The sequence below is a fragment of the Sylvia atricapilla genome, chromosome 1 (assembly GCF_009819655.1).
Source record: "Sylvia atricapilla isolate bSylAtr1 chromosome 1, bSylAtr1.pri, whole genome shotgun sequence".
NCBI classification, from domain to species: Eukaryota; Metazoa; Chordata; class Aves; order Passeriformes; family Sylviidae; genus Sylvia; species Sylvia atricapilla.
In genome coordinates this window covers 43583529-43602494 of record NC_089140.1, presented here as the reverse complement: position 1 = coordinate 43602494, position 18966 = coordinate 43583529, and the positions used below count along the sequence as shown (strand labels likewise).

Below are 18966 nucleotides of genomic sequence, written 5' to 3'. Positions count from 1 at the left end.
ATGTCCTACATCCTACATTCTCTTGTCCAATAGTGTATGAGGATGGGAGAGACCAGATGAGTAAATCTCTCCAGGGGACAGCGCAATTTGCAGCCAGAGAGAGTGAGGGGGTGAGCCTCCCTCATAGAATCATTCCTGTAGTACACTTCTATGGTGTATTGCCTGTTTCAAATACACAAGGATCAAAATAGAGTTAGGTGTGCAAAACCACACAGCCTTTCAATGCTGCAGTTATTGCGCTTGGAGAAAAACTTTTAGCCAGTTTATTTGTCTGGTTGATAATACGTTTATGATTTACTAATATAATTAGTACTCTGAAGAGAACTTTTTAACCAGCTGGGTGTCAACACCAATTTGCATGTCGTTTCCTCTCTTTGCTAAGGAGTTAAATAGATAAAAATGATGGAGTAAAATGTCTCATAACTATATATATATTAAAAAATGGTTTTCAGGCTTATTCTGCTGCTGACAATAACAATAATTAAAATCAATGTATAATATTTTACTGAATAGTGAACCTCATGTATCCAGTTGAATTAGTCTGGGGTATCAGAAAATTCCTTTTTAGAAAAAGTACATATTAGCAGTATAGCTTGCAGATACTTGCTTGTTTTTTTCCTGGTAAAGTTCAAAAAATGGCAGTCGCTGTGAGGAGGCAATTTCCCATTGAAGAAGGCAGCAATGGTGGCTGCATGCTGTTAACAGAGGAAACCTTTATTAAAGGTCTATGGAAAATGATTGCATGAACCTATTATTTAACAATATTTCCTGCATGTTATCTGTCCACTCAACATTAACATTACTCATGTGGTCTCATTAATACTTGCCCTCTGCACCATTGAGCAAATATTGTCTCTTTATGGCTATCTAAACTGAAGTGCTGCATGTATAAAGTATAGAGATATGGAAATATTTAAGAAGTCTTAGTCACTTGCAGCTCTTACAAAATTAATAGGAACTGTTAAAACTTCTTTTCAAAGGAACTGGTGGTTTTGCCTGTTAACTAAACAGTATTTGAGATCAGATCAGTAAGTTCTTTAGCTGATATATACCCAATAGGTCATGATATAACTGCAGTTTAGAAACAGGAGCTTTTTAGTGAGAGCAATCCAAAAATTTCTTCCTCCAATGACAGCATTTGCCCATTCTAAACAAAAAAATAAGATCACAATTAAGTAACTGCCTTCATAAGGCCTTCTAAAATAATTGTAACTTAATTTTTTTTCTTTTTTTTTTTTTTTTCCCAGTTCCACTTGAAAAAGATGCAGGAAGAAGATTTTATTTTAAATTAACTTTGTGATCCAGGTTTAATAAAACATGAGGTTTTTTCCCATTCCTTGTCCAATCAAAACATTATTACAATGAAAAATACATGACATGAAGGGGAAAATGGAATGCTTCAGTTTTTAAAGTAATATCTGTTCATTAAAAAATTTTAAAAACCTTAAGATATTTAAGGTTAACCAAATCAAAAATGCTGGTAGATGTATTCCATGAAAGAAGTGAAATTTCATGGCTTTCACTGCATTTAATAACTACAGAAAAGAAACACAAGAGAAAGAGAAAGCACTCACCATGGAATACATAACCATCATAACCATTTTTTTGATGGTATGAAGGCTTTCTAGCATCTAAGACATGCTTTAGAATAGTTTTTAAAAGAACACCTGAAAGAAAATGAGGAAGCAGTGACAGTGAAAGAGATGCTTGTGTTAACGTCTGTATCAGTTGTTGCCATTTGAGCAATCTGTCATGAAATGCACCAGATTTTTTCAATTGACTTAACTGGTAATTTGTGCAGAGCGCCTTGATTAATAGGGACAGTATCTTTCAAATGAACAGTGGGCCTATTTTACTTCTGTGTAAAATGTTTTGGGGATCCCTAATAGTATCAACAGCTTCAAACAGTGCATTCACAGTTACTTTGTGCCAGCAGAACAGTGCAAGAAGAGCACAGTAATGAATACTACCCTGTTGCATGTGTAGCTTGATTGATTTCCTGCTTTCGAGAGAAAAAAGAAAGAGCATATCCTCTGGACTCTGGGGCTTTATAAATTGTGGTTGTCTGTATTTTGTTAATGTTAACTGTTGAAAATTTGCAAGACAAACTAATTGATTTCAGTCCATGACCGCACCAGTATGCTAATAGAAAGTTAGCAAGTCGACAAATTAAAATCCTAAAAGTAGAACTGTACCAGCTAGCAAATGAGAGAGAATTAGTCTTTGGCTCCTGGCGCATTTTTAAGAGCAATTGTTAAGAAAGCAAGGGCAGAGGTTTGAACTTTGTGCCAAGTGTTGTGAGTTGGAGCTTTGAAAAATGCAACAAATTGATTCATGCTTCTATGTTTCTTTGTCTTCCTAGCTCACAGATCCTGCCTGTGAACTGCCCACATAAAGCAAAAAGCAGGCTCAAAAGATGACAGGGGATGAATGGAGGAGAATGAATGATTCAAAAGGTACCAAATATTTTCAAATTTTAGCCACTCTTTTCTGAGCAGAGTAAGGTTTAGCAGCAGTTCAGTAATCTCATTTTCAGACTCTCAGCAGTGGAATATGAAGACTTCAGGCAACAAAGTCACCATTCTAGACATTACTACCCATAATATTTTTGAAGTAAGTTGCACATGGAGGCTTATGTTAAGTTCAGACTTGATTCAATTCAACATGAATCTGAATGTTAGATTGAATTTCTTACACAGTGTCATCAAACAATACCTCAATGACAATGGTAGATTAGGATATTCATTATTCATGTGCTCACCATCTCCCTCCCCATTCATCAAAATCTTTCAGTGCTGCCCACCAATATCCCCATAATGGCATAATTCACCATTCTACTATGGAATCTGCAGCAATGTTTGTCATATGCCCTTTCTTCTTCTTCTTCCCCTTCCTACTTTTGGTTTTAAATGGGGTAGGAATTCAGCTTACCTCCCTGCAAAGGGGAGTTTTGGATTTGTTTGTGGCACCCAAATTCCACCTGCAGTAACAATTCTAACAGCTTTCTCAGCTTGGGCCTGACACCATGAGTAGCCCAAACAGGTCAAGTGTAATTGTTAATATCCTATGGTGAAGAAAGAAAACATGGTGATTTTTTTACTGATTCCTACTGCTAACTGTTATTTATTCTGGCACAAAAGACTTCTCAGAACAAATTCTGAATGTTTTCATTCCAGTAACATTTTCATTGTAATAAAATGATGACTGTATTTTGCATTTAGACAGCTGTAGCATTCCCATTTATAGCAACATAGTGCTTAAAATAAATTTGAAAGGCAGTGTTCAACAACAAGAGAAAATATAAGACTAAAAATGATGCAAAAAGAAACTGGCATTTTTTATGTTGTCAGGTGAAAAAAATCACTCTTTTTCAGTCATGTGCTGGAGTTTATTTTTACTGAAACAAATCTTGGATTTGAAGGGCTGGGAGCACTCAGGTGGAAGAGGAATACAGAGATCAGATAGGAGTATGTATAGCTGTAGTATGGATGTAGCCAAGTATGGGGTAGATATAGAAGACAAAAATCAAATTCATACCTATTATGGTCTATTGGATGCTGTCACAGTCCTCAAGCTCAAGTGGAATGGATTAGTCTTTCCTTGGGGAGGCAGTCCAAGGTATGGTAGTGATCAAAACTGTGGGAAGGGAATATATGCACAACACTCCTGGTTTGCACTACCCTGAATTCCTGTTTAAACAAGATTGCTAAGTTCCTTGAGAGCAATGTAACCTTTGGAGAGCTCACCAAAAGGAATGTTCTTGGAACAAGTGAGCTCAAAGGAAAATGTCAACTACTTGAAGGGTTTGTTTAAACAAGAAAACAATAGAATGTGCTAGGTTAAACCAGCTCAGATCACATTATCAATTCTCTTTTAATAAATGTGATTTATGTCTTGAGGAAAGAATTGGCAGCTTGCATGCTATTGAAGACAGTCTGTAGGCAAGCAAACACCTCAGTCTCCAAGTTACCTGGAAGTCAGATAACTTAGCTGAAAGGAACAACTACAGAGGGAAGTGTGCTACTGTAGTTTTGTCAATTGTATTAAAAAACAATGGAAGGGTGCTCTCTCTAGATGCTTGAAAAATAAGAGAGGCTTTTATGGCAGATGTCTTCATTGATACCCTCAGAGTTCTCAGTCTGTAGTATCAAACACCAAGGCTCATCAGATGTCAACACTAGAAGGACAAACACCATTTTCTTATTTTTATTTTTTTTATTAATTCTAGTGTTTAGCTAGATTCTTGATGGGAGCTGAGTGTTTTGCAAATATTTGTCTGGTGACACAGAATAGAAAGTTGTGGTCCTGCATTTGGTAAACATGGAAGGGTGACCTGACTGAAATGACAGTGAAATGGCCCAACGTGTTAACATTCCTATCACCTAAGGCCCTGGCTAACATTCTCGTCAAGTCTGCTTTGATCCAAGTTGGACTTCTGCAAAAACTGCAGGAATGAAGGAATGAAGGTAAACTCCTTAGCATCACACCCTGTCAAATATTACATATTGCTTCTGAAATCCACCTTCAAACTCTTTCCTTAATATCCCAGGACTGATGACGAATTTCTCCTTAAGATTGAAGTTTCTAAATAGTTATGCATGAAAGTATAGCAAAGCTGCCTTCCAAAAGAACTTTTTTAACAGAAGACTCTGGAATTTTCAGTTCTGTCAGCTGAGGTAAGTGTAGACTTTGAAGTGGGACTTGTTGCTAAATGAAGAGCAGTCCGGATTTTTTCAAATCATGACATTTCCTGAGTGTGGAAGCCAGATCCCCAGGGCAGTTTGGCAGCACAATCCCCCTTTTGTTCTAAAATCCATGCTTTTTTGTGATCTGCCTGTACCTTTGCTTAAAACAAGCTCCCAAAGTTCCACAAGTAGCAATTTGTGTCATTTGAATGGCTGTTTAATTTCTGAAAATAATCTGTCCACTACTGGCCATGTACCAATAATGACTTCTCTTGCTTACACAATTTGCATAAAATCTTTGTGGAAGGAGGCTTATGTTTCTTTGCCAGCAACATGTTTTTAAACCTATATATCTCCTAGTACAGTCTGGAGGGGTTACAAGACAATTTTATCCAAAAGTATGCTTTTGCCTAATTCTCCATATGTAGTCACTGACTAGATCTTGAATATGCAAGTCCATTAGTTTGTGTTCTTTATAGTGGTGGATGACCCACAGCAGCCTCACACATAGAGGTTTGCAGGATTTTCAGTTTTAAGTTTGATGTTAAGTGGGGATTTCTGGGAAAGAAGTTGAAAATACTCTATGTTTAGGAAAATTTTGAAGTAAAAATCTACAACCTTTTTATGACTTACAATAAAAAATAAACACAATAAAAATATCATGTTGAAAGAAGTATAGGAAGTTCTATTGGACTCAAAGATCTTAAGAGTCTTTTCCAACCTAAGTGATTCTATGATTCTATTTACCTCATATTTTAAAGTGTGAGAGCTTCCAAATCCTTTCAGTAGTCAACTTCTTCAATGGGTATCTTGTATGAGTGGCTAAAAACTTCAGAAATTGCTGCAACACAAACAAAAATATCCTCCAGAAACCTGTAGTACTGAGGGCCTTTTTACATTATTTCTACACCTTGCCATACCAATACATAGGAATTTTTAGCGAGAAGACAGCCTTTGCACTTTGCATTTAAGCAATCAACCATTGCCTAGATGTAAGAGAATTTGGCCTATTCATTTAGACAAGATCGGTGATGTTAGTTCAGATTTGAAGTGTGTTGATTGTTTATGCTTGGTGGAAATGTTTAGAAGGAAGTAGAGGGAACATAGATATATGAAGAAATCTGGCAGAAATCAAAAAAGTGCTTAAAGGAGGTGTGATAAACAGTATTATTCTGATATTGGTACTCAGGAGAAGGAGAGGTATGATTTAAATTTAATAAAATGGGAGTTGGGATTTACCTGCATATATAATACCCAGATGCAAAGCCACAGATGGATGATTGAGGTCAGTGGTGAAAGATAATAGAAAAACAGATGAGGTTCATAGTGTCCTTTTGAATACACATGTGAAGAAGTAGGTTGCAGCAGAATAAACGTGATTATATAGTATATAGGTTTTGATGGTGGAGAAACAAAGGAAAGGACACCATATGAAGACAATCACAAAACATAAAAGAACACCTAAATTCGGATTTTAGGTGGAAAACGTGAGTAGGTACTTGAGGAAAACACTGAGACTGTTATAAAAATTTTGGGGAATTGACCTGAGAAAATGAATCTGAACTCACAGACTAATATAGGCAGAGATGTCGGAGGAATTGCTTTACATGGGAGTAAACAGAGAGAGGTATTGGAATAATTTGAGAGGCATTGACACTGATTTGATCTGAGTTTTTGTTCAGATAATCTCCTAGAAACTGTTTTTGCAAGTTTATCTTTTCTATGACTTGCCATTTTCAATTGTTGGGGATAGCCTAGTTGAGCTGGATCTGTAATGTTGTAATTGCTTTTTGGGTATGTTGTCTACACCCACTATGAAGATTAGAGATCTGAAAGGAGCATATTAACTGCTATTTTTTAAACCTCCGTGTTAGATGATGTTGAAGAAGTGGTACATTTCTGGATTTCCAGAACTAAAAATATTTCACGTTGTAGTGCTTGAACTGCCTTTGGAAATCCCTTGTAGCAAAGGTTTCTCTCAGAAGTTTCTTGTATTTTGGGCAGTGTGAGAAAGGTAGGTATAGCAAGTGGAAAGAAAATTGCAAAATCCTAGTTAGGCAAGGTGCATCTTGTTCTGCAATTCAACATACCCTTGCAGGATTGCTGTTCTGGTTGGTTTCACTAGTTAGGACAAGCTGAAAAATAATTTGGGAATGAAGTTTCAAGGATATTCATCTTCAGGACTTTAGGAGTCATACTGATGACTACATACAAAATAATCTTTAAATGTTCAGAGGAGTAATAGCTACAGTAGTTCAAAGTTAAAGGATTCATTTACACAAGATGAAATTTGTCCTTTGACAGAATACCAAGACAAGCCCTCATGAGCTCCTTTGTTCTTAGCTTCTCCAGAGATGATTTCATTCATTATGTTCAGTCTTTCTTTAAACACATCATCACATTTTTACAACAAATTACCAAGCAGCAGATGGACTGCAATCCAGTCTTTGTGCATATTCAGCTGCATTGAGTCTATTTAACACAGTTTCATTTAGTTAATCTAAATTGTAAAAACTTGTGAACTTTCTGTAACTCTTTGTCTTTTATTAATCTAAGATATATGAAGGTTAAAGGTTACTGGAATGACTTAAGTACTCGTTATTTCATTTCCATGTATTTATAGATATAAGCTGAATTGAGTTTATTCTTGTTTTCTGTGTTAAATTTAAACCAAAGTTAAAATTTGACACTGAGCTATTATTAGTGGTTTTCTCTAATGTGTTTTTTTGTCCTTTTCCCAATAATGTAGCTCCATCTATATAGTCCCAATGTTAAAAGAACTTTGAAAATAATTTGAGTGTTTGGAAGGGATAATTATCTTGGACTGCTTCACAGCATTCCTCCCTCAATCTTTTTTAGAAATATCATCTATGTATTCCACAAGATAGAAAGGTATTTTTGAATTATAGCCACAGATTCACGAACAGGCATGACTTCACCAATAAATGATGGGCACTTGTTTTGTGTTGTAGGATACATGTGGTCTCAGGTGTAGCCTGTATACGTAGTAAGGATGAATAAAGTTAAAACACAAGTAGTTGGGAAAGGTATGAAAATTGTGCATGTGTTCATGACTTTATTATTTGTTAGATAAACTTACTTGCTCCCCAAGATGTGAAGGAGGTGCAGCACTCGCTGAGTTTGCCATCTGTGTTGATATTGGCCAGGTTTTCCTGACTGTCTGCTGGGGTATCACCACCTGTGACAGCGTCAGCAGCTGCTCCTGACTCTGTGCTTGGCTGTGTGTGTGAAGAGGAAGACATGTCTCCATACCTTCCATCTTTGTGCTCTCATCACCCTGAGGTGAGAACCATTGCTCCATGACCTATCTAATGTGATTTCCTTATCATCACAGGCTGTATTCACCAGACTTGTAAAGGCCACACAATTTATCTCACATTACATGTGCAAACCTGCTCTGGCAAACCGGTACTCACTGCATGCTCCTGATCTTCACTTTTTATCCTAGATTTTGCACACACAGGAGATTTCAGCTCCAGTCAGCTGCACATCTTTCCCCGCTATGACAAGTATATGTAGGCTACAAAGCTGCTATCCACAGGATTCCTTACAACCCCAAAGTGAGGAGCTGAGGAAGGGAGATGAATAAATACATTGCCCTATGAACTTGTGCTTCAAGATCTGAGTCCTTCCTTTTCCCTTTTACTTTTTCACCAATCCTCCAAGTGCATGCACTGGCCTGCAAAGGGCATGAAAAACAATCCTGTAGCTCAATTCTCACCATAATGTAAGTCCCAGAATGAGTCTTTTGTCTTTTCTGTTGCCTGTGGACTAAGCAATAATGAAGCACTAGTGAGATTAAGCATGTTTTCTCTTCTCATACAAAGAAAGTCACATTTGAGTTAAATTTAGGATTAATCTACTTCTACAGTGATTTCATCACCTTATAAATTAACTCTTTTTCTTTACACCCAGTACTCCCATTTTTCTTCTTCTTTTCTAAGATTGTGTCTCTGACAGGTAAGTCAATGCCAAGACTTCTATTCAGCTTATTAGGCCTTTCCACACAATGCTTGTAACAATGTGCTTTTCATTGCCTTTACCATGCACTTTTTGGTGCATCTTCATCTCATATCCTAGGTACTTTACTAATGATTAAGGGGAAGCAGATGCCCCTAGTTTATGCTCACATTATCATGTGACAGTGGCACTGTGTGAACTGGAACTGGCAGCCAAAGGATTCTGGGGTTCCAAATCTGATCCTGTGTTGGTGGGTACAGTCCAGCAAGACTTGCCTGAGCATTCATTAGTGTGTGATCACAGTCAGTGCTTTGAACATAAATCTGACCGAAGAAAAAAAAGAAACATTTTGGAAGGTAATTTCTTCCATTAGGTTTACTTTATTGTATTCTTGGTAGGGAAAAAAAGGGGCTGGTACTGGGAAAGTTGTCATTCAAATGGACTGGAATGAAGAAGGACTATGAGAAAGAAGGAGTAGGGAGATAGACTGCAGCTGGAATAAAATTTTGCTGGACAACTGTGCTGCAGCATGGTAACATTTATCTTAGCAATCCTAGTAGACAGCATGAGATTGACTCTATTTGGCCATCTAGGCTTTGGGACATCTTATGTGCACTAAAAAGCTGGAACCTAAATGAAAACAGAGTTGTCTCTGCATTCCATGTGGAAATGTAGCATTGGAGGTATTTGACATAGATGCTCTCCCATACAGTAGTGAGGGTGCTGAACCTGATGTGCAGCCTAAAAAGCCTTTCCTGTTGATTTCAGTTAAGCATCAGGATAAAAGCTGAAACACAGTTTGAGGGATACTCAGGAATTACAGTGACTTCAATCAGCATTACATTTTCTCCAACATTTTTTAGACTCTTATGCATCCAGGAAGTCCCATTAACAACCATGAAAAACTTCCTGCCCAGATCCAGGACTTGCCTCACACTGCTTGTAGACAACGCTCAGGAAATGAGAGGATCTCCTCCATATGTACTGGCCAAGCTCATGCTGTTGTTGTATGCCAAGCTGTAGATGTAACAGAAGAGTGGAAGAGGCTAAAGAAATGTGCTATGCATCCATTCCTACAACCAAAAAAGAATGCAGTAATACTTGATAGTATTTTAATCAAGACCTTTTTCCTTTTCAAAGAAGAAAGAAGGAAAGAAGGAAAGAAGAAAGAGAGAAAGGAGGAAAGAAGACATGAGAAAAAAGGAGTAAAGTTACTGCATGTACGGTACTGGATAATGTTAGATATGACTCCTGGTGAATGCAGTTTTGTATTTTGCTCTGTGAGAAGCTATGTGTATGTTTATCTGAGCTAGTGAGACTTAAAGTAGGCATAGACATGTTCCAACACCATCTGTCTAGTTTCTACTCTATTACTGTCTCAGAGCTGATGAATTGGGAGTGCAGACAGAGCAGCCACCTGTCTAGGATGACACATCCAGGATATGAATCCCATAGAGTATCACCAGTGATTCCTGATGGGGGCTACAATTTTATCTTGGACAACATTTAGTTTTTCAGAACAGAAGACTTGAAGTAAAAGTCCTCCAAGCCTTCAGGCATTTTGCTGCAATAGTTCATTATTATCAACAATCTGAAACATTTGATTTTTGATTTTTGCCTGTGTTCCTGACTTTCAGTCACTGAATCTTGTTACACTTTTGAATAACATTCACCATCACAGATCTTATTCACAGTTAAACAGTAATCCATAACATGGAATCAAGTCACTTTATCTCTGTGTTCAATTAAACTAATGACAATTCTCTGCCCTCAAAGCAAAATAGGTTTTCCAGTCCTAACATTTTAGTAGGTCTTAGCTGAACATCTTTCGACTTACCTACATAATTTTGTGAACAGATGACATATGATAATGGAACCAGTCAGGTTGAAAACGACCTCTGAGATCACTGAGTCCAACCTATTACCCAATGCCACCATGTCAACTAGACCATGGCACTAAGTACCACTTCCAGACTTTGCTTAAACACCCCTAGGGCTGGTGACTCCACCACAATCCCCACAACCACCACAATCATTCACAGTGTCCATGTAATAGTAATTGCCATCTTTTTACTTGTACATGGTGTTCCCTGGCCAAAATTTAAATATATTCCACTTTGCTCATGTAATCATTACTCTGCACTGGGATCTCAAGTACAGTGATTACTCATGGCTTCCTAAAGCAATTTTCAAAGTCATGGGATCAGAGGACAATTCAGGCTGAAAGGGGCCTCAGGAAGTCTCTAGTTCAGCCTCCTGCTCAAAGCCAAGTCAGCTGTGTGGTCAGACCAAGTTACTCAGGACCCACTGTGTGTGCATGTGATCACCTCTTTGTCTTGCTGGAATTGTGCATCCAGTTTCCTAGGATATAGGTGTGGTTGAGGCTTCTGCCCCAGCTTGTCTAACATGCATGTTGTTAAGTCCTGACACCTGGGTCTTGAAGTCTTCCATGCCCTGGAGCAAGTTGGCATGGATTGCTGAACTTGCACAGCATTTACATGGAATGACTGAGTCACAGCTGAATTGGGAAGCTGCTCTGTTACTCCTGTTTCTTCAAGAGGGTTGACATGAACAGAAAAAGGCCTGATTTTGCTTTGGAGATCAGTTTTGCCTCCTAAGAACAGTGGGGAAAAGGAAACCCTCAGGTAGTTTGTCCTATTCTGATTTTGATGGAGACCTGGCAAGTCCTAGGGGAGGAGAGAGTCCCACTGGATTTAAGATGTGTGTGCCTAACAGAGAGACACACCTCACTGTCTGCCTCCACGTGCACTGTAGCCATTTATCTGGGACAACCAGACTTGTGGCACTTCTAAACTACTTCAGAGAGACTGCCAAGTTCTGAGTACTGGGCAAATAACCAGCAGCTTTTTTCCACCCAAATAACATACCCTGGGGAAAAAGGAATGAAGCACTCAGATACATTGGGTCCTTCTGGTGGGAGGGCAGCAGAAGTGGGATTAAAACCACTCTGTGCCCAAGTATTGCCCTACAGTCTGACAGTACACTTCACCCTTGGCTCCCTTTGGAACATGTGGCAGCTACACAAGTTACAGTTAAGGCAGGGACAGCATCTGTCTGATTCAGTATCTCTGGTTGCTTCAGCTGCTTCTGGTTAAGCAACAGCTGATTTCACAAATGCCTGCACTAAAATAGCTGAGTTTTAAATCAGTTTTCTTAGGGATAGCATGAGAAAAGTTACTGCTAGGACTGATCTGAACAGCTCATGAGTTAGCAAGCACTCCTGTTCAGCAGAGATTGAAGGGAGGGTTGTGTCTGTAAGCACTTCCACCACCTTATGCTACTGATGGTTAAAGCTTCCTGTATGGTCACAGGGGAGCTGAGATGACCACCAGTGCCTGGCTCCTCCCAAAACACCTTGGTCTGCCATCAAAAAGCTCAACATGTGCTGACACAGGACCAGAACAGGCTGACTCAGTTGCACGTAGAAGTAGTGAGTGCTGTTACTGTATTTTCCTAGCAAGTTCTTTTGCTGTCCTTAAGTGGCTACTTAATAAGGGCTTTCTCCAAGTGAAAGCAAAGTTCCATCACCCAAATATCAACACACCATCTTCCAATAGTTCAGTTCTTGGCCAGGTAAACAAACTCACCTTGGTAAGTTGCCTATATCCCTGTTGTCTTCCAATTTCTTTTTGCTTCTCAGTTGGAAGAAAACTCCTGTGGGGTATGATCACCATGGCAAAATGTCTGATAAAAAAGATGAAATATCTTTTGTATTACTGGTAATTTTTGTGGTGACTATGATTAATTAGTGTAGTCCCAAGAAATATGCAATGACAGTGATTACTGTATCTGACAGGTGCTAAGTATATTAATGGTGCTTGCCTTTAGTCTAGATAGCTCCATTTCCTGTTGGATTTATTTAGACAAATAGAACTGGTTCTTTTCTTGGTGTTTGAGAATAAATTAGCTCAAATAAATTCTTGCAAGTTATAAAAACTTCGGAATACCCTATTCTATTTTAAAGACGTTTGATGCATTTTAGGAGGTATAGACCATCATATTAAATAAACAGTAAACAAACAAAAGCATGTAAGTAATTTTGCAGAAATATTTGAACATTAGTATTTTGAAATTACTAAGCTGGAATTCAGAAGGAAAAAACCCAAACTATTCCTCGAGATAACACTTCTGTGGCTAACTGCTGTGAAGTTCTCTTACTTGGCAGAAATTAGCAGGGCCATATACAATTCTAAAATTTTAACACCAGATTTTATTTTTTTTTCTTAATCCAAGCAGGAAGAGATAAAATCAAAAACTGCAGGGGAAAAATGATAAAAATTATTTATATGTGTGTGTGATGTTCAGAATAAGATTCAGGCTTCCTGCAAACAAATGGTACTTCATAATCTTAGCAAATAGCATTAGCTTCACAGCGCTGGTTTCCATGTTGCTTCTTCAATGTCATTGTACACTTGCTTGAGTTTCATATACTGGAATTTACTATGCCTGTTAATCCATTGAAACCACTGGAAAAGTGGAAACTGTTCCATGGTAAAGAGGGCTTTTACACACTTGGTATTTACTTATGAAATCCTCTTTTACATTTTAAAAGAGAATCCTGTGTTATTTTTTTCTTCAGTGCTATAAAAGAAGTATTCCATATCCATCCTGAAAGTAACTTCATCTAGGAGTGCACAAAGGAGACAAAATTATAAAATCTTATTTAAAATTGAGATTGGGGAGGGGGGGGGGAGGTTTGGACAATGCACTAATGAATTTTGAATATGCAGGAAACATTGAAATGTTTGAAAAGGTGCCCCCTTCTCCCTACCCTACAGTACAAGAAGGGTAGTAAGTAACAGGTTTTTGAAGATATTTCATTTGCTCATACTTACTAGGGACACAAACTTCAGTTTGCTTTTAGCTGTTGTTTGGTGAAGAAAGATGCAGAGAAGACAGAACATGAAACACAAGGTCCAAATTCCACAGACCAGCTGCCAGGCTCTCATCCTGAGGGTAGCTTTCAGATATTTTGCACACCAAGGTCCCTGGCTGGATGTGGTGCTAGAGTGAATGTGTAGCTAAGAGGGGTGGAGTTGTGCTTAGTGAAATCTGAGAGTGGGCTGTGAAATTGTCTCGTCCTGCCTCTCTCCCCTTCTAGGGTTAGCGATTGCAGGAAACTCATGAAATGAAAAGTGTATTTTGCATTAGTGCTCAGTTTCTGTGTCCCATGTATAGCATGAGTGAAACCTCTGAGCCTTCAAATTCCTGCCCCTGGCAAGGCAAGTGAATGTAAAGAGCTAGAGGTTGCCTTCTATTATTTAATTTAGGTATGGGTCAGTCAGCCTTCCCAAATATGAAAATGCTGTTGATTGATTTCCTGCTTTTGAGAGAAAAAAGAAAGAGCATATCCTCTGGACTCTGGGGCTTTATAAATTGTATGGTTGTCTGTATTTTGTTAATGTTAACTGCTGAAAATTTGTAAGACAAACTACTTGATTTCAGTCCATGACCGCGCCAGTATGTTAATAGAAGGTTGGCAGGTCGACAAATTAAAATCCTAAAAGTAGAACTGTACCAGCTAGCAAATGAGAGAGAATTAGTTTTTGGCTCCTGGCGCATTTTTAAGAGCAATTGTTAAGAAAGCAAGGGCAGAGGTTTGAACTTTGTGCCAAGTGTTGTGAGTTGGAGCTTTGAAAAATGCAACAAACAAATTCATGCTTCTATGTTTCTTTGTCTTCCTAGCTCACAGATCCTGCCTGTGAACTGCCCACATAAAGCAAAAAGCAGGCTCAAAAGATGACAGGGGATGAATGGAGGAGAATGAATGATTCAAAAGGTACCAAATATTTTCAAATTTTAGCCACTCTTTTCTGAGCAGAGTAAGGTTTAGCAGCAGTTCAGTAATCTCATTTTCAGACTCTCAGCAGTGGAATATGAAGACTTTAGGCAACAAAGTCACCATTCTAGACATTACTACCAATAATATTTTTGAAGTAAGTTGCACATGGAGGTTTATGTTAAGTTCAGACTTGATTCAATTCAACATGAATCTGAATGTTAGATTGAATTTCTTACACAGTGTCACCAAACAATACCTCAATGACAATGGTAGATTAGGATATTCATTATTCATGTGCTCACCATCTCCCTCCCCATTCATCAAAATCTTTCAGTGCTGCCCACCAATATCCCCATAATGGCATAATTCACCATTCTACTATGGAATCTGCAGCAATGTTTGTCATATGCCCTTTCTTCTTCTTCTTCCCCTTCCTACTTTTGGTTTTAAATGGGGTAGGAATTCAGCTTACCTCCCTGCAAAGGGGAGTTTTGGATTTGTTTGTGGCGCCCAAATTCCACCTGCAGTAACAATTCTGACAGCTTTCTCAGCTTGGGCCTGACACCATGAGTAGCCCAAACAGGTCAAGTGTAATTGTTAATATCCTGTGGTGAAGAAAGAAAACATGGTGATTTTCTTACTGATTCCTACTGCTAACTGTTATTTATTCTGGCACAAAAAGTAACAGCTACAGAGAGATGTGTGCTACTGTAGTTTTGTCAGTTGTATTAAAAAACAATGGAAGGGTGCTCTCTCTAGATGCTTGAAAAATAAGAGAGGCTTTTATGGCAGATGTCTTCATTGATACCCTCAGAGTTCTCAGTCTGTAGTATCAAACACCAAGGCTCATCAGATGTCGACACTAGAAGGACAAACACCATTTTCTTATTTTTATTTTTTTTATTAATTCTAGTGTTTAGCTAGATTCTTGATGGGAGCTGAGTGTTTTGCAAATATTTGTCTGGTGACACAGAATAGAAAGTTGTGGTCCTGCATTTGGAAACATGGAAGGGTGACCTGACTGAAATGACAGTGAAATGGCCCAACGTGTTAACATTCCTATCACCTAAGGCCCTGGCTAACATTCTCGTCAAGTCTGCTTTGATCCAAGTTGGACTTCTGCAAAAACTGCAGGAATGAAGGTAAACTCCTTAGCATCACACCCTGTCAAATATTACATATTGCTTCTGAAATCCACCTTCAAACTCTTTCCTTAATATCCCAGGACTGATGACGAATTTCTCCTTAAGATTGAAGTTTCTAAATAGTTATGCATGAAAGTATAGCAAAGCTGCCTTCCAAAAGAACTTTTTTTACAGAAGACTCTGGAATTTTCAGTTCTGTCAGCTGAGGTAAGTGTAGACTTTGAAGTGGGACTTGTTGCTAAATGAAGAGCAGTCCAGATTTTTTCAAATCATGACATTTCCTGAGTGTGGAAGCCAGATCCCCAGGGCAGTTTGGCAGCACAATCCCCCTTTTGTTCTAAAATCCATGTTTTTTTGTGATCTGCCTGGTACCTTTGCTTAAAACAAGTTCCCAAAGTTCCACAAGTAGCAATTTGTGTCATTTGAATGGCTGTTTAATTTCTGAAAATATTCTGTCCACTAGTGCTCTGCTAAATGGCCAAAGTTAGCCTGTCACTTCTTCGAAGTCATTTGCAATTGCCATGGGAAAAGAGCAATGTTGGTGTGAAAACTCGTCAGCAGAACAACCTCTTCCTGGGCTGCAAAGCAAATGCACCTGCAATAGCAAGGGATTTGCGCCATGAGAATCAGTCAAGAAAAGATGTAAGCAATGCAAGAGTAGCTGGATTTGCTGGCCGATTAGAATACCTTTGACTAAGCAATAGAGTAATGGGCAAGCAAGCTCTGAAGCACGTTAAGAGTTTGCAGAGGAGGACTGTCAAATGTGTATGAAAGAAGTGATGTGAGTAAAGAATTGGCTTTTGGTGCATGAAGGAAAGGGAGCGTCGGCAAACCGATAACAATCTCTGCGGAGCCGCGGCGACGGCCGAGGCTGGGGCGCCAAAGGAGGCGGGACGGGCCAAAGCGGACTGGAGACGCGGAATGCAGACAGCGGCGAGCGAGGGAAGAGGCTGCAGCGAACGGAGACTGAAACTGCGAATGCACAAAGTAGCGCAAGGCAGCGGCTGGACGGGCCGCGGGACGGCCCGAAGGAGCGGGCGGCGCCGCGGGGAGAAAGGGCGGAAAGAAGGAGAGGTGGCGGGGGAGAAGGGGAAGTGGTGGGAAGGCGCGGCCGGGGACAGCGAGCAGGGAGCGCCAAATACAGCACGGCCACTGAGGCGGGGGGAAAGAGCGCAAGATCCGCCCGCCGCGGCTGATACGCGCCGCCTAGGATGACATTAGGCGCCGCGGCTGATGAAATTACGCGCGGCGGAGCGCACACCCGCCAAAGTCCGCACACGTGAGGAGGCGCGGCAGCGGGGGAGCGTCCAGAGTGAGAGTTTAAACAAAGTGTAAAAGACGGGAAATGTCAGATCACGGCTTTCAGCTGGCGAAAAAGCCGTCGTACGCCTGTGGGCACTTGGATTGCGCAAACGGGATCAAACCGGAGAAAAGGAAATCGCCAACTTTATTGCTATGGTGCAGAAAACAACACAAAGAGTACGCGTGCAAAATGCCTGTTCTGTCGAAAGGTGGGACGAGTTTTGTGGGCAGCAGCCGGAGGAGAAGATACGCTACCTACACGGTTACCTACACGGCATTTTATTAGAAATTCGTTCCACAAATTACAATCCGCTGAAGGGACCGCAGCTGCTGCGGCACCGCCCTCCTCCCCGCCCCCGCGGGCTCCAGAGACCTCTGGGTCAGTACCTCCTGTGGCTGCAGCTTCTGTTCCTTTGACCCACGAGCGATGGAAAAATCACTTTTTCAATCCGTTTTTCATCTTGAAAAGACTATTCAATAATGTTCTAGCCGCCTGGAAACTGCTTTCAAGCTAAGCCATGGGAAGACGCCGGCAGCACCGGGAAGCGAAAAAAAAAAAGAAAAAAAAAAAAAGAAAAGGCGGGCGGCGGGACGTGTGTGCCTGCGCCTGTGTCAGACGGCTCCGGCGGGACACGGCGTCCCCGGGCGGCAATGAGGGGTGGCCGCGGCGGCTCCGCGCCGGTGGAAATCTGACTGTGCGCGTAAAAGCTACTAAACCATCTGCCCTCCTAGTGCTCACAGCCTCCTCTGAACACTTCGTGCTTAGAAGGAGCAGGGCTAAAAGATGTCGTTTTATAAAGTGTCTCTGGATAGTCCCTGGCTTTGGCTGGGATTGGTGGAGGAATAAGTTTTATTGCAAAGGAACAGGAATAAGCCTTAATTAATTGTAAGAATATAAAGATATATGAATGAACTTTTAATCTCTTTAGTGGACTGACTCTGTCCCTAGTGGCAAAACATCTGACACTGTTTTCTTTCTATCTATCTATCTATCTATCTATCTATCTATCTATCTATCTATCTATCTATCTATCCCCCAGATAGTTCAGAACTAACTATACAGTTAGTTCAACCTCTAAATTTCAAATTTCTCTTGCTGCACTCTCATTGTTATAGCGTGGGTATATCATGAGTTATTTCTGTCACTTCCCCAATATATTTTAAATAAATAACATCTAGCTCAGAGACACCGTTGCAAGAAACAGGATTTATCTTGCAGGTTATTGATCTATGTTCAGTCCCACTCATGTGTTAATGGAAGCCCTCTTAATATGTTAAAATTCAGGGTGATTTCTTAGTCATCAAAATATCTCTGTAAGAATTTAAAAGAAATTACTGAAAAAAAATTTATCATGTTGCTACCCAAAAGGGTTATATAATCTCAAGCTAGTATAAGGCACATAACAAAACTGTTCTTGTGATTATTAGATACAGACTTGTCTAGGGGGGTCAGTTCTCCTTCCTGAGGTAATGATGTTGTATCTTTCACATCTATCAGAGCTGAAGAGATTCCTCTGTGAAACTTTCAGAGGTCAGACTTTAATTTCTGCTTTTATCTGACAATTTTAAGAGATTCACATATATATAAAAATGTAGGGAGTTGCCTACATTTATTGAGAAAGAAAATTCTGCTTTTTTTAAAATTCATTTATTTATTTTTAGATTTGGAGGCACCAGGGAGGACATATGGGTCAGCTGATTAAAGCTATTCACACCCCGTATTCACACCCTTCATACCTCAAAAAATTCTCTGACTGTGTTTTACTGTTTCTAGATAACATGGCATCAGACACTACTCCTAGAATACACTGCTCTGCAAGACAAGATTTGTTTAAATAGATCAACTCAGAAAAAATAGACAAGCTCTCAGAATAACAAGGCTCCATTCAGGTTCTTCATACACTGTAGTCTAGGAGGGACTGCAGTCCTACAACAGGAGCAGAAAGATTTAACTTTCTTTTTATCAAACATCCGCTGTCTCACACTATATGTGAGACTTCTGTAACTAGGAAGGTAAAATTACTCTTACTTTGAGAATGACAAAATATTA

At 39.5% G+C, this 18966-nt stretch overlaps 1 pseudogene; it reads right to left on the bottom strand.

Moving 5' to 3' along the window:
- Positions 1–13636, bottom strand: LOC136366133 (prostatic acid phosphatase-like; annotated as a pseudogene).
- Between the last annotated feature and the right edge of the window lie 5330 nt (positions 13637–18966).